Source organism: Danio rerio, chromosome 8, assembly GCF_049306965.1.
Source record: "Danio rerio strain Tuebingen ecotype United States chromosome 8, GRCz12tu, whole genome shotgun sequence".
NCBI lineage: Eukaryota > Metazoa > Chordata > Actinopteri > Cypriniformes > Danionidae > Danio > Danio rerio.
In genome coordinates this window covers 38,420,251-38,435,638 of record NC_133183.1, presented here as the reverse complement: position 1 = coordinate 38,435,638, position 15,388 = coordinate 38,420,251, and the positions used below count along the sequence as shown (strand labels likewise).

The 15,388-nt window shown below is 32.7% G+C and overlaps 1 long non-coding RNA gene across 5 annotated transcripts in view; it reads left to right on the top strand.

Annotated features, from left to right (window-relative positions):
• The window catches only part of LOC101886085 (uncharacterized), a 51,590-nt gene that overhangs the window by 2,074 nt on the left and 34,128 nt on the right, over positions 1 to 15,388 (top strand). For 3 of the 5 annotated variants that reach the window (XR_012384501.1, XR_012384504.1, XR_012384502.1), the window contains exons 3-13: positions 5,789 to 5,956; positions 6,241 to 6,302; positions 6,597 to 6,675; positions 6,987 to 7,062; positions 7,375 to 7,451; positions 7,777 to 7,849; positions 8,187 to 8,264; positions 8,601 to 8,684; positions 12,080 to 12,131; positions 12,341 to 12,418; positions 13,723 to 13,876. This is a non-coding gene — a long non-coding RNA (uncharacterized lncRNA). Of the gene's footprint in view, positions 1 to 5,788; positions 5,957 to 6,240; positions 6,303 to 6,596; positions 6,676 to 6,986; positions 7,063 to 7,374; positions 7,452 to 7,776; positions 7,850 to 8,186; positions 8,265 to 8,600; positions 8,685 to 9,017; positions 9,073 to 12,079; positions 12,132 to 12,340; positions 12,419 to 13,722; positions 14,508 to 15,388 lie in introns of those variants that run through there. The other 2 variants (XR_012384503.1, XR_012384500.1) reach the window with 2 other exon arrangements.

The following is a 15,388-nucleotide window of genomic DNA, read 5'->3' as shown; positions in this document are numbered from 1 at the left end:
ACTTTCCAATGCTGCAAACTGTAAAATTTGTCACATGAGCATGCATTCCAGATCTGCAGCATTCACATGCGTATGAATGGAAGTCTATAGGGAGAAAAGTGCAGTGTGACCGGGACTTTAAGCTGTAACTCTAATTAAACACACCTGATCAAACTAATTAAGGCTTGTTAGAAATCTACAGGTAATGTTGAAGCAGGGTGGGAACTAAACTCTGCTGCGCTGCAGTTCTCCAGGAACTTGGAGTTTGACCCCCATGGTATATAGCAGGGGTGCTCAATCCTGTTCCTGGAGATCTACGTTCCTGCAGATTTCAGTTGCTACCCATATCAAACACACCTGCCTGTAATTATCACGTGGTGTTCAGGTCCTAATTAATTGGTTTAGGTGTGTTTGATATGGATAGCAACTGAAATCTGCAGTAAGGTAGATCTCCAGGAACAGGATTATATGAGGTGCCGTATAGGATTTAAATCAAACTTTGCTTATCAACACATACATAAAACACGTGTATATACACCTATTAATTACTCGCATATACACCTATACTGAATGTTCAAAGCAACATGGATGAAACTTGTGTATATACATATAAACTTGACGCATGAATACATCCACATACACACGCGCATACATATAAACTTGCTGCATGCAAACACACCTATACACACTCACATATACATATAAACTTGATCTATGCATATACACCCATAAACTCTCACATAAGAATATAAACTTGATGTGTGCATAAACACCCAAATGTTGTGCAAACATACAAAATAAAATTCACAAACATATATACAGTTGTGTATATACATATATGCAAGTGATTTCATATGTGTGTATGCATGAATTTTCACAGTAAAAGGAAGTTATTTCACTTTAAAAGGAAGTCGTTTAATTTCAACGTAAAAGTCCTTTGAGTGTAATGAACAAGATTATTATTTGTCATGAATCAGGTTATTGCAAACCTTAAGAAACAGAAATAATGCGATTAATAGAGGAATTACATCTGTTGAAATATGAAAATAGATTATGCTAATTCTAAAAAATAAATAAATAAAAAGGTAATGCAAAGGAATGCTCCTGCAAAATTAAAGGTTTATTATGCAATTAAATTATTGGAAATGGTATTATGGTTTAATAAATATAAAGTTGCTTAAGTAATCATTTTGAATAAAATATGTTTGTCTAATATTAGTTTTTTATGTTTGTTTTATTATTGGTGTCACTATTCGTCAAGGGTTATGATACACACTTATGTCCAGTAGGGGGCAGGAATGCACTTAAGTGGGTTTTCCTGTCACCAATAAACAGGCTAACGCCCCAAAATACTGGATGTCAGCTGCTGTAAAAATATAAGTAGTACTTATTAAACACAAAAGGAGTGTCCAGATAATATATATGTAGCTTTTCCATGGAGGTTAACTTGACCAACATGATGAGCAGAGACTTTTAATCAGCGTTTTTTTTTTTTTTTTTTAGTTTGTTTTTTGTATATGCTGAATAATTAACAATCAAAATGATACCAAAATCTTGCAATTTTGACACCCACATTGTAAAAACATATAAAAAGCATAATAATTATAAACATGTAAAAAACAAAACAAGAAGACTATAGGCTACATTAAAGGGCCATGAAACCCCCTCGTTTCAGCAGGGTGTTTTCACACCTCTACTTTGGAAAAAGTCAGAAAAGTGGGCGTGTCCAGCTCTGTTTAGGGGGGAGTGTCGGAGGAACAAAAGAGGCTTGGTGTGGGAGTGTCTATTTGGGCGCGCTGGATTTCAGAGTCAAAACACACAACCACAGCAGACAATGTGACTGTGTTTACATGGACATCTGTAGTCAAATTATTTGCCAAATTATTAAATAGTGGACTTTAACTGCAGTTTGGCTCTTTCATTCTGGGAATTCATTCATGTCCCTCCCGACAAACGTGATATTTGATTCGAGGATCTGCTGTAAGCGTGTATTTTTCATGCAATGTTTGATACCGCACAGCGAATGAGAGAAAAAAAAAAAACTCAGCATTTCCCGGAAACTTAGATGCACACGGCAGGTAGCGTCAGAAAGCCGCGTGTGTTATTCCGGTCACAAAATCCAACACAAGGTTATAGTTTGGTTGTAACTGTTAGTGCTAACTTGTTTACACTCGTTGCAATAGTTTGTTTGATACGAATAAAATACGAACTGAATAAACAAAGAGCACTGGTCGCTCACTTACCAAATCTGTAGAGACAGGACAATCACCAGCAACTAGAGCCGCGTCTTTATTAAGAGGAGACTAAAGCGAATCTGGAACAGCTCTCAGGTAAACAATAATCCTCCTTAGACACATAAGTTATTGTTGTCGCGCGTCGCGTACACTGTTAATCCACACGTGAGTCTGAGCTCTCACAGAGAGAAAATGAAAACGAAACTTAACGGCAGCAAACTATAAAAGCAACACTTCACGCTTGTTTTGCCAACACAACGTGGCGTCTCTGTCATCTACACTCTGACAGTAATGAATATTAATGAAGTTGCACAATAGAGCGCGCTGATTGGTTTGAACCAAGCTTTACTCATGCATTAATGCAGCACACTGTAAGACGTAATAAGACTCACTCTGGCACAGATGTCCAGTCTGCACGCTGGAATACAGGCTATTATGTCATGGCCGTGACGCAGCTTCAAAAATTTGTTTCAAACCGGAAGTACGAATTTGCTTGAAATAACGCAAAAACAACCAATTTACACTTTTTAGTGAAATATAGGTGTCCTAATAGTGTTTTTAGCAGTGTGGGACACATATACCACTGTCAACAGCTCAACACATGTGTTTTGGTGTTTCGTGACCCTTTAACATTTGCAATAGAAAAGAGGAGTTTAGTTTGAGTATACATTTATATTTATAATTCTGGTTGCTTTTTGAACGTCCTTTAAGGGTTCTATCTGTCCATTTATATTTGTGTATGTAATTACCTAATTAAATGAAAAGGTTTTAAATAAAAGTATTTCTTATTTTGAATAGTCTATTTATATAGACTAATATTTTATATAACATATGTTCATAATTTAACATATTTAATCCCTCTATTAATCACATTATTTCTATTTCATAAGCTTTGCAATAACCAGATTCGTGATAAATGTTTGTGTATTTTTTTATTTTATTTTTTTGTATGTTTGCGCGAGATGTTGTAGGTGTGTCTGCATGCAGTGAGTTTGTGTATGTGCGCGTGTTGTTGAGGGTGTATATGCATAGACTGAGTTTATATGTATATGCGAGTATGTATAGGTGTGTTTGCATGCTGCGAGTTTATATGTATGTGCATGTAAATGTGGGTATTTATGCGAGAATCGAGTTTATATGTATATGCGAGTGTGTATAGGTGTGTTTGCATGCAGCAAGTTTATATTTATGTGCGTGTGTTAATGTGAGTGTTTATGTTAGGATCGAGTTTATATGTATGCGCGTGTGTATGTGGGTGTATTCATGCATCAAGTTTATATGTATATACACAAGTTTCATCCATGTTGTTTTGAACATTCAGTATAGGTGTATATGCGAGTAATTAATAGGTGTATATACACGTGTATTATGTATGTGTTGATAAGCAAAGTTTGATTTAAATCCTATACGGCACCTCATAGAATTAAGCACCCCTGGTATATAGCATACTTTGAAAGCAACTGCCAACATTTATCACAATCACATATCCAATAAACACACACACACACACACACACACACACACACACACACACACACAAAGTGCTGCAGTGAAATGTGTTACTCTCTCCTCAATGCTGACTATGCAAAAAAAAAAAAAAACTGAACAGCAAAAAACACAAAATAATTCTTTTAAATTTTAAAGTTTTAAATAATTAAAAGCTCTGTCAAATCTCAAAAAGTTTAAAATAATTATAGAAAACAAAAATTAAAGTTGGCAACTCCGAAAAACCAAAGAATCCAATCTTTTATTGTTATAATTATCTCATGACAACAAACTTTTTTATTATTTCTAATATAAATTCATAGGTGGAAACACTGCTCTGAAAAATACTTAGCAACAAACTCACAACCTGGGACCGGACAGTGGAGCTTTTGTATGTGGATGGCTATGTGTATCATATTTTTGTGATTCCCTGTGATGATGTGCACATGTTACCTTATAGAGATGAAGGAATTTAATTTTGGCTTAGTTGCCAGAAAGATACATACAACTGTTAGCATCTGTACATTATGGCAGTATGCAATATCCAATAAATACTTAAACAAAAGTAATGTAAGAAGTTATATGAGGAGAGGCTAACTAGCTAACAATGTAGCTTTCAAGTACACAGTTCAAGATAACAAAAATATAACTTAAAACACAGCCTTATTTTATAAACCCTCAAAAAAATTTGAACACATTTTACTTACTCATTTTAGATTCTTATTTAAGGCCTAAAACATATCAGACTCTACATCTGAATTGATAGACAGAGAATAGAGCACACTCAGCAGTAAACAAATCAAACACCTGGCTCTCTTAAAGGGCCAGTATTTTCTGAAAACTCTTTCTAACACCTTTGTGTTTAGAATAAGACGGACAGCCTGTGGGAGTGTGTGGTGATGCCTAAATCATTGTTTTTTACAGTTATTTACTGCACAATCTACAGAGTAACAGTGCAGTTATACTAACTAAACACACCTGATCAAACTAAATCTAAAGGTAGTGTGTTGAAGCAGGGCTAGAACTAAATTCTACTAGGCTGTGGCCTTCAGGAGTTTGACACCCCTGGTACATAGCATATTTTCAAAGCAACTGCCTACATTTATCACAGTTATGCACATATCGTTTAATAAAAACAATAAAAAATATACTATAATATAAACTTCATCCATAGAAAAAAAAAAAATAAAATAATCTGATTCTCATGTCGTTCCAAATCTGTAGTAATATTAAAAAACACAACAAATATCATGATTTATACATTTATTTAGGAAAGCCTTTATACTGTTAATGGCACTTTTACTTGCCAGTTTTCCAGACAAGTTCATTGAGTCTCTGCAAAAATGTATGTGCGTGTTGTTTAAGATATATATATTTTTTTTAAATAACACATTTTTACTAGTTATTTAGCAAAATACTAATATTCAGTTGAAAGTGCAATTTAAAATCTTAACTATAGGTCAAACTAGGCAATTAAATTAGATTAATTATAGAAAAACTAAACAAAGTTATAAAAATTATTGTGACAATTTCTTTGCTCTGTGTGAATATTTTTGCCTATAAATGCATTTTGTCCATATCTTACACTTACCTTTTAATAAGCTCTGTGGCATTGGTTGACTCCTGATACTCAATGTTAAGAACACAAAAGGAACCAAAGAAAACACAGAGATAAAATAAATATAAAATTGCAACATAAAGCATCAGAGTAAATGGGGCAGTAATGGTTGAACAGTAATTTACCATTTATTATCACAGTAAATATCTGTAATGGTACATAGATTTTGAACCCTACACATTTCATTAAATCTTTTAGTTCAGAGTTTGCGTTGTCCACATTTATTAAAGGAAGTTTTGTGGTTGAGTACAAATGATAGAGCTTGTGGAAGCAAAGCATATATGAGATATAATAAAAATACTGTCTTTATGTTTGACTTTATATGGTAAAACAAGAACAGGTGGTTAAGTGTTTTCCCCATTCAAATGTACATGTATATATTATATTCATTGTGTTTGTATTCATGCCATAGTTTAGCTTTTTATTGCTATGAGAGGGCATAATTAAAATGTTGCTTGCTCTTTTCTCTTAGTTTTGCAGCATTGATGCCGATCATGAGGACGATCTGCACCCTAACTGCACTGTCAATAAGATCGTTGTTCAGAGAAAACCTCATTTGTGCCTTTTTGCAATCAGGGATATTTTCTTTGGAGAGGAAATAACGTTTGACTATGGCGCATGTGATTGGCCTTGGAGAAAGGTTTGACATTTTGATTACTTAATACATTAATCCTTAATACATTCAGCAAAGCTAAGAGTTTTTTAATGTTAATATAGATTAAGGGTAAATCTGTTCAAAAATAAAGAGTTTGCATCATCCATAAGAGATAATGAAATCAATCTCTTAATATCTTCTTCTTGTCTTAATGGGTAAAAAAGTTTAATTAATTGGGTAATGCTTTACTTTAAAGGGGGGTTCATAAGACTGTCATGAAAGCTTTATAGTCATGACATGACTTATATAACAAAGCTGTTTTTAAATAGCTTTCATTGAAGGATGCCCATATGACTGCAGAAGAAAACTGCTCCGACAACTCTCTGATGAGGTATGTTTATTAGTATTATTATTATTATTATTATTATTATTAGTAGTAGTAGTAGTAGTAGTAGTAGTAGATGTTGTTGCTGTAGTAGTGCATTTAATTGTAATTATTTAACTTAGTGTGTGTCCTAATTTATGAACATATGCAATTGTGTAACATTGTGGGGACCAGAGGCATGTTAGAGAAGCTGTGAAACACACTTAGTCCTCAATACACACACAGTACGGTCTGACATAGTGGGGACCAGGAGCCCTGAGTACTACTGTCTAATTATTATTTTGTGTTTTTTATATTCAGCTTTCATTGAAGTATGATCATATGACGAGAAGAAGAGAACTGCTCTGCTCCAGTAGGAGACCCACAACCCTCTGATGAGGTGTGTTTAAATTTAATAATAATAATTATTATTATTATTATTAGTAGTAGAAGTAGTAGTAGTAGTTGTTGTTGTTGTAGTAGTGCATTTAATTATAATTATTTAACTTAATCAAAATCTAGAAATGAAACAGAGTGTGTGTCCTAATTGGTGAACATATGCACTAGTATAACATTGTGGGGACCAGAGGCATGTTAGAGAAGCTGTGAAACACACTTAGTCCTGAATACACACACAGTACGGTCTGACATAGTGGGGACCGGAACCCTTGAGTACTGCTGTCTAACTAATATAAATTTTTTTATTTTCAGCTTATATTGAAGGATGACTATATGACAGAGGAAGAGAACTGCTCTGCTCCAGTACGTGACCCACAACTCTGATGAGGTGTGTTTAATGTTGTTGTTATTACTATTATTATTAGTAGTAGTAGTAGTAGTAGTTGTAGTAGTTGTTGTTGTAGTAGTAGTGCATTTAATTGTAATTATTTAACTTAATCGAAATATAGAAATGAAACAGAGTGTGTGTCCTAATGTATGAACATATGCACTAGTGTAACATTGTGGGGACCAGAGGCATGTTAGAGAAGCTGTGAAACACACTTAGTCCTGAATACACACACAGTACGGTCTGACATAGTGGGGACCGGAACCCTTGAGTACTGCTGTCTAACTAATATATATATATTTTTATATTCAGGTTTGCTGAAGTATGACCGTATGACAGAAGGAGAGAACAGCTCTGCTCCAGTACGAGACCCACAACCCTCTGATGAGGTGTGTTTATTAATATTGTTGTTGTTGTTGTTGTTGTTATTATTATTATTACTAGTTGTTGTAGTAGTAGTAGTAGTTGTTGTTGTAGTAGTAGTGCATTTAATTGTAATTATTTAACTTAATCAAAATATAGAAATGAAACAGAGTGTGTGTCCTAATTGGTGAACATATGCACTGACTTTGTGGGGACCAGAGGCATGTTAGAGAAGCTGTGAAACACACTTAGTCCTGAATACACACACAGTACGGTCTGACATAGTGGGGACCGGGACCCTTGAGTACTACTGTCTAACTAAAATATATATATATCTTTTTTTTTTTTCAGCTTTTATTGAAGGATGACCATATGACAGAGGAAGAGAACTGCTCTGCTCCAGTAGGAGAACCACAACTCTGAGGTGTGTTTATAATAATAATAATAACAATTATTTTTATTATTATTATTATTATTATTATTATTATTATTATTAGTTGTAGTAGTGATAGTAGTTGTTGTTGTAGTAGTGGTGTATTTAATTGTAACTATTTAACTTAATCAAAATATAGAAATGAAACAGAGTGTGTGTCCTAATTGGTGAACATATGCACTGACATTGTGGGGCCCAGAGGCATGTTAGAGAAGCTGTAAAACACACTTAGTCCTGAATACACACAGTAAGGTCTGACATAGTGGGGACCGGGACCCTTGAGTACTGCTGTCTAACTAATATAAATTTTTTTATTTTTTTTATTCAGCTTTGATTAAAGGATGACCATATGACAGAAGGAGAGAACTGCTCTGCTCCAGTACGTGACCCACAACTCTCTGATGAGGTGTGTTTAATGTTGTTGTTATTATTTTTATTAGTAGTAGTAGTTGTAGTAGTTGTTGTTGTAGTAGTAGTAGTGCATTTAATTGTAATTATTTAACTTAATCAAAATATAGAAATGAAACAGAGTGTGTGTCCTAATGTATGAATGTATGCACTAGTGTAACATTGTGGGGACCAGAGGCATGTACCAGAGGCATGTTAGAGAAACTGTGAAACACACTTAGTCCTGAATACACACAGTAAGGTCTGACGTAGTGGGGACCGGGACCCTTGAGTACTACTGTCTAACTAATATATATATATATATATATATATATATTTTTTTTTTATTATTCAGCTTTTATTGAAGGATGGAAGGATGACCATATGACAGAGGAAGAGAACTGCTCTGCTCCAGTAGGAGACCCACAACTCTGATGAGGTGTGTGTATAATAATAATAATAACAATTATTATTATTATTATTATTATATTATTATTATTATTAATATTATTAGTTGTAGTAGTAATAGTAGTTGTTGTTGTAGTAGTGGTGTATTTAATTGTAATTATTTAACTTAATCAAAATATAGAAATGAAACAGAGTGTGTGTCCTAATTGGTGAACATATGCACTGACATTGTGGGGACCAGAGGCATGTTAGAGAAGCTGTGAAACACACTTAGTCCTCAATACACACACAGTAAGGTCTGACATAGTGGGGACCGCGACCCTTGAGTACTGCTGTCTAACTAATATATATTTTTTATATTCAGCTTTTATTGAAGGATGACCATATGACAAAGAAAGAGAACTGCTCTGCTCCAGCACGTAACTCACAACTCTGTTATTGCATATCAGATTCAACGAACGGTTTACTACGGATTTCATGTAATTTTGATAACTGTGCATTAATCAGATGTCATCAAGCTGCTGTGCCGTCAGCCAATCGTTGTATTGCTGATAATGATTTTGAGGATCGATAGATCTGTCACAACACACAGTCACAACACCTCTCAGATCAGTTTAATCTGATTCGCAAACTTTTTTGAAGAACCAAATTAGCCTAAGATGAGTTATCAAGATTAAAAGATCCAGGATCTGTAATATATTCTTAGATTATTTAAGCGAGGTCCGAAGAACAGACCCCTGGACCCTTGAGTACTACTGTCTAAATTATATTTTTCAAAATAAAAATTATTAATTATATATAAAAATATATAAAATATTTATTTTTAATTATATACAGTTAAAGTCAGAATTATTAGCCCCCTTGTTTATTTCTTGTACTAAATTTCTGTTTAATGGAAAGCAGATTTTTTAAACACATTTCTATTCATAACAGTGTTAATAACTCATCTCTAATAACTGATTTATTTTCTCTTTGCCATGATGACAGTAAAAATTATTTGACTAGATATTTTTCAAGACACTTCTATACAGCTTAAAGTGACATTTAAAGGCTTCACTAAGTTAATTAGGGTAACTAGGCAAGTTATTGGAGGGATAATAATATTGACCTTAAAATGGTTCATAAAAAATTAAAACTGCTTTTATTCTAGCTGAAATAAAACAAATAAGACTTTCTCCAGAAGAAAAAAATATTATCAGACATACTATGAAAAAATTCCCTGCTCTGTTACACATCATTTGGGAAATATTTGTAAAAAAGTTTTAAAAAGGTGGGCTGACTTCAACTGTATATACTTTCATATATATATATATATATATATATATACAGTTGAAGTCAGAATTATTAGACCCCTTGGAATTTTTCTCTTCTTTTTTAAATATTTCCTAAACGATGTTTAACAGAGCAAGGAAATTTTCACAGTGTGTCTGATAATATTTTTTTCTTCTGGAGAAAGTCTTATTTGTTTTATTTTGACTAGAATAAAAACAGTTTACATTTTTTTAAACACCGTTTAAGGGACAAAATTATTAGCCTCTTTAAGCTATATTTTTTTCTCGATAATCTACAGAACAAACCATCATTATACAATAACTTGACTAATTACCCTAACCTGTCTAGTTAACCTAATTACCCTAGTGAAGCCTTTAAATTTCACTTTAAGCTGTATAGAAGTGTCTTAAAGAATATCTAGTCTAATATTATTTACTGTCGTCATGGCAAAGAGAAAATAAGTCCATTATTAGAAATGATTATTAGAAATAGTTATTAAAACTATTATGTTTAGAAATGTGTTGAAAAAATTTTTCTCTCCGTTAAACAGAAATTTGGGAAATAATAAACAAGCTGTCTAATAATTCAGGGGGGCTAATAATTCTGACTTCAACTGTATATAAAGAGTTTCATTGCAGAACGAGATATATCCATTTAAAAAAATGTTGGTAATTTTGACATTATTTTTTTAGGACATCAACAGTCAAGTTCATTCACAATTTTTGTACATTAAACTATAACTTGAGCTCAGTGAAGGCCAGGAACACAATATTTTCAAATCCAGGATATTTTTTATTTAATTTTATGTCTATAATTAAGTAAAAAATAACATGCGAAAATGCTACATATTAATCCAACCCACATTGTCAAACATGGAATAATATATGCAAAGATTGATTAATAATAATAAGATTCTAAGTTAGATTTGGCCAGAATGTACACAACATAACATAACATAACTTTTTTTTTTTTTTTTTTTGCAAAACGCTACATCCACCTTAGGCTATATTATACTACATTAATACCATTACCAAAAGCTAGTGAATCAATGTTTTGTTTGATAAGTAAGATTAAGTTAGTTAGATAAATGACATTTAGCTTGGTACAGAAAGAGTGGGGGGCGGCTCCTTCCACAACGCTGCAGAAAACCAAACCTGTATGATTAGAGCGGGCGGAGCTGAGTCCGTGACACAAACTTGCCTCGCTATGTCATATTTAATGAATTATTTCACTGTAATAATAATAATAGCTTATTTATTTGGTTGCAAAAAAGCTAAACCGTTTTCTCCATAACAACATGTGCCCTTTAAGTTCCTTTGTAATAAATCAACAACAACAAGAATTAATTTTAAATAATAGGTGCAACCGCATAAATAAATCTTCAGATAGGCTACTCAGCTACATTTAAGAAATTATTTAAAAAATAAACTTATAAAGAACACTTGCAGACAGGTATCTTGTGATGGGGAGTAGGAAAAAAGGCGCTCCTAGGCCTTCTCTTGACATCAGTGGAGACTCGTTCCCTGCTGCATTTGTGTATTGTTGACGCAGAAGTATCTTATTCTGGTCCACTTTTGTGGCCTTTTTATAATTTTTTGTGAAGTTGAAGACTTCATCTTCTATCGCTAAATCAATGAGCAAACTCTGAGCACTTCACCGGCGATGACTCTCTTCCTGAACGCTCTCTAACTGTTATATCGCACTTTGTAAAGAAACTGGTCTGACGCATATTGCGTTTTGTGAAAAAAAATACGTTTTGTACTTGGCCTAAAATGTGCATTCTTAAATGTTATTAATGGCAGCAATTGACACATAGATTAAGGTACATCTGAACAGTGATTTCCAATAATAAAATCCAAATGTCAAAAAATGCCGTTTATCGCATTTTGCAACCAAACTCTTCATATGTATGTGTGTGTTATGACTGTATGACTGCAGAAGAGAACTGCTCTGTTCCCACAACTCAGTTTTTCTGGGACTTGAAAACAGACGCTCAGCAGATTTTAAAGGGGGGAATCTTGATCAAATCGTGGGTTTACACACAAACATGTAATACAGTGCCAGATTTTCTGGATGTTATATACACATTTGTGTTTGCAAACATATACCATATTGTTTTAAATGATGTATTTTTGTGTGGGTTTTTACATTCAGAGAAAGTTACAGTGGATCGTGATTTTGGAGGAGGTGAAGTCCAATCTAAAAGGTAAAAATATTATTTATTTTTCTGATCAGAATTTTTCTTTTTTCAGAATGTTTATTTTTATCATGATATGTATGTGCTATGTTTGAAAACTATTTTTAAGCTACCATCACACACTTTTACCCATTAAAAAGAACAACACAAAATCAAATAAATATTTTGGTAAGCTTTATGCAGAGAAGTCAACTCTCAGACTTGATTTTTACTTTCAGAGTCCCCTCAAGTATCATCACCATGGTACAGTGTCTGTGAAGATAGTGATGCAGACCCAGCATTCACAAAAAAGAGAGGTATGATCATTAAAGTTAATTTGTGACTGACTTGTTTTATTGTACAAGTCCAAATGCACAAGCTCATTTACATAACATGTAGGGTAAAACTGGACAGAAGCACATTACTTCCATGATGATTTCAGTACAGTTGCACTTGATGTCTCATTTCATGTTAGTTAAACAATATTGCTAAATACTTTGGAAAAATATACTAATTGCATATCTGGTTACACTTTATTTTGATAATTTACTTTACTACTACTACTACTACTAACTACAAGTAACTGCAACTACTTGTCAACTAACAGCCATTAGACTGTCTGTTAGAATCAACACTGCTAATGCTCTACTAAATTTATATAAGAATTAGTCATATTGTACTAATTTTGAGCGTAACCTAACAGTCTGCTGTACTATTTACTGAGACCAATGAGAGTTGGTTTTATTGAGGTAACCTTAACTGTCAGCTAATACTCTACACTCTAAAATTAATAAAAAATAAGTAATAATAATTAAATTAGCAGTTTTTCATAATTTGTTTTTATGAAATCTGTTTGTTTCTGCTTTTGAATTGCATTATGGGATCTTGATCTTTCTTCCAACAACTTTTAATCTTAAAAAGTAAAAAAAAGTGACTTTTTGTTTGGGTTGTTGTTGTATATTATGCTACAGAAACCTTGTAATAAACTGCCGGTACATTTTCTGTTATTCTAAAGACTTATTTATCTCTATATATTATTTCTTATACATTATATTATTTCAAACTACTAAAATGTCAGTAAAAGTCACTTTGTTAAACTGTAGAGTTGAATTTTCAACATCAAAAGTGCACAGAGCAGAGATCAACATCCCATAATGCAATTCACCACCACAAAAAAACAAACAAAAAAAAACACTTGTAAATCACAAAATACAGGAACTGGTAATGAACAGATATCTGTTACAGTGTAGTGTTTTGAGCTAAACTTGAGCTAACAGTCTGCTAATACTCTACTGATAATCAGATGAGCGTTAGTCTTATTGAAATACTCTAATACATAATACTTTACGGTGAGATAATTAACGTAGTTGCAGAGTTACGCATAGTTAGAAGAATGTCTAAACTGGACTATGGAATAAAGTGTAACCCCATTAACCAGTTTTGGAGTTATTAGGAAGTATTTTTTAATCCATCTCCATCTTAAGTATTTTTAATAATAGGCAAGACATATTTTTCTAGCATTTTCTATCACAATATTAAACTAACATAACAGCACATGTTGTAAAAATGACTGAACATTTATGCAACTAAAACCACTTTTTTATGTTTTAACCACCCATAGGTCCCATAAAGAGAAGATCCTGGAGCAAACAGGAAGTACATGCTGTGGTGAAAGCTGAACCATTGGCTCTAAAAACCAGAGATCAGCTTTGGATTTTTATATTAAAAACTGAATCTCGGCTCTTTAGATAAAAAATCTGAATAACACTTTTATAGTAAGTATACACTATACATCATTAGTTTAGCACTAACTCTACATTAATAGATTTTAGGAAGCAGTTTATAAATACAGCTTCAAACGCTGTATTCTTGACTTGACTTAATTGTATTTTCATGCTTTGTTACTGATTCATTTTTCATTACTATATTATGTATTGCATTATTTACAAACTATTTGTATATAAGAGTAGTTGGTGGTTTTTAAGATAATTCAGAATGAGTTATTAAATGATTAATAAACTATTCAAATGAGCATTTATACATGTTATATTCAGGCATATAGTAATTGTAACCATGTGTGTTAGTAAATGCTATAATAACACAACTTCATGCAGTTTTGTGACCTAAGGACTGTTTATAGTTGATAAATCCCTTATAAATGTCAATTTAAGGCTCAGTATCTAATGAACAATAAATCTTTGCAATCTTATTTAAAAAATTCTGTAAAGTTTAAACATTGCAAAATAAAAAATACAACATCATTTCAAAACAACAATTAACAATATGACAAGATTCATTTCAGTGTTTCTGTGATGTTTGCACTGTACAGTAATTTTATATTTTGATAAGATTGCAAAGATTTATTTTTCATTAGATAGTTTCATTTGTGTATCTTGAAATTAATGGAAAAAAAAAAAATATATATATCTTCTTTGGCCTTAGTCCCGTATGATTGCGGGGTCGGCTCTTTTTGGAACAAGGCCTTCAGTTTTAGACTTGTCCATATGATAACGACTTTTTTACACCTTCCGGCCAGCCTGTCATATGGGCCTGTCACACTCATACACTAGGGACAATTTAGCCTTCCCAATTCACCTGTAGCATGTCTTTGGACTGTGCCTTTGCACCCAGAGGAAACCCACACGAATGCAGGGAGAACATGCAAACTTCTCACAGAAATGCCAACTGAACCGAGGTTCAAACCAGTGACACAGCGACCTTCTTGCTGTGAGGCGACAGCACTACCTACCGCGCCACTGCTTCACCATATATATATATATATGTATATATATATATAAAGCTATAAATCACTCCCCCTTTTAATTTATTTCTTTTTTTCTGTGTAGAATATAGCTGAGATTTTAATTTTCATTTAAAAGGGATTTATAAAGCATCAATAGTCCTCACTTTAGATTAGCTCACAAAACTGCATGAAGTTGAGTTTATAAAGCATTTATTATTAGACAGAGTTACCATTACTATATGCCTGATTAATAAGATATATAAATGTTGGGTAACACTATAATAACTGCACACAATGAATTATTTATGAAACATTAGCAAATAGTTAGTTGAACGTTTGTTAAGCATTAACGCTACATTAATAGACATTAGTAAGCAGTTTATAAATTATATTTATAAATATAAATTACAAATATTATTGACTTATAAGCACAATTATAATGTGCTTAATGATTGTTTTCATACTTGGTAAATAATGCAATACTTAATTTAGTAATGAAAAATACATCATTAACAAACCAGATATTTAAAAGTAGTAGGTGTTT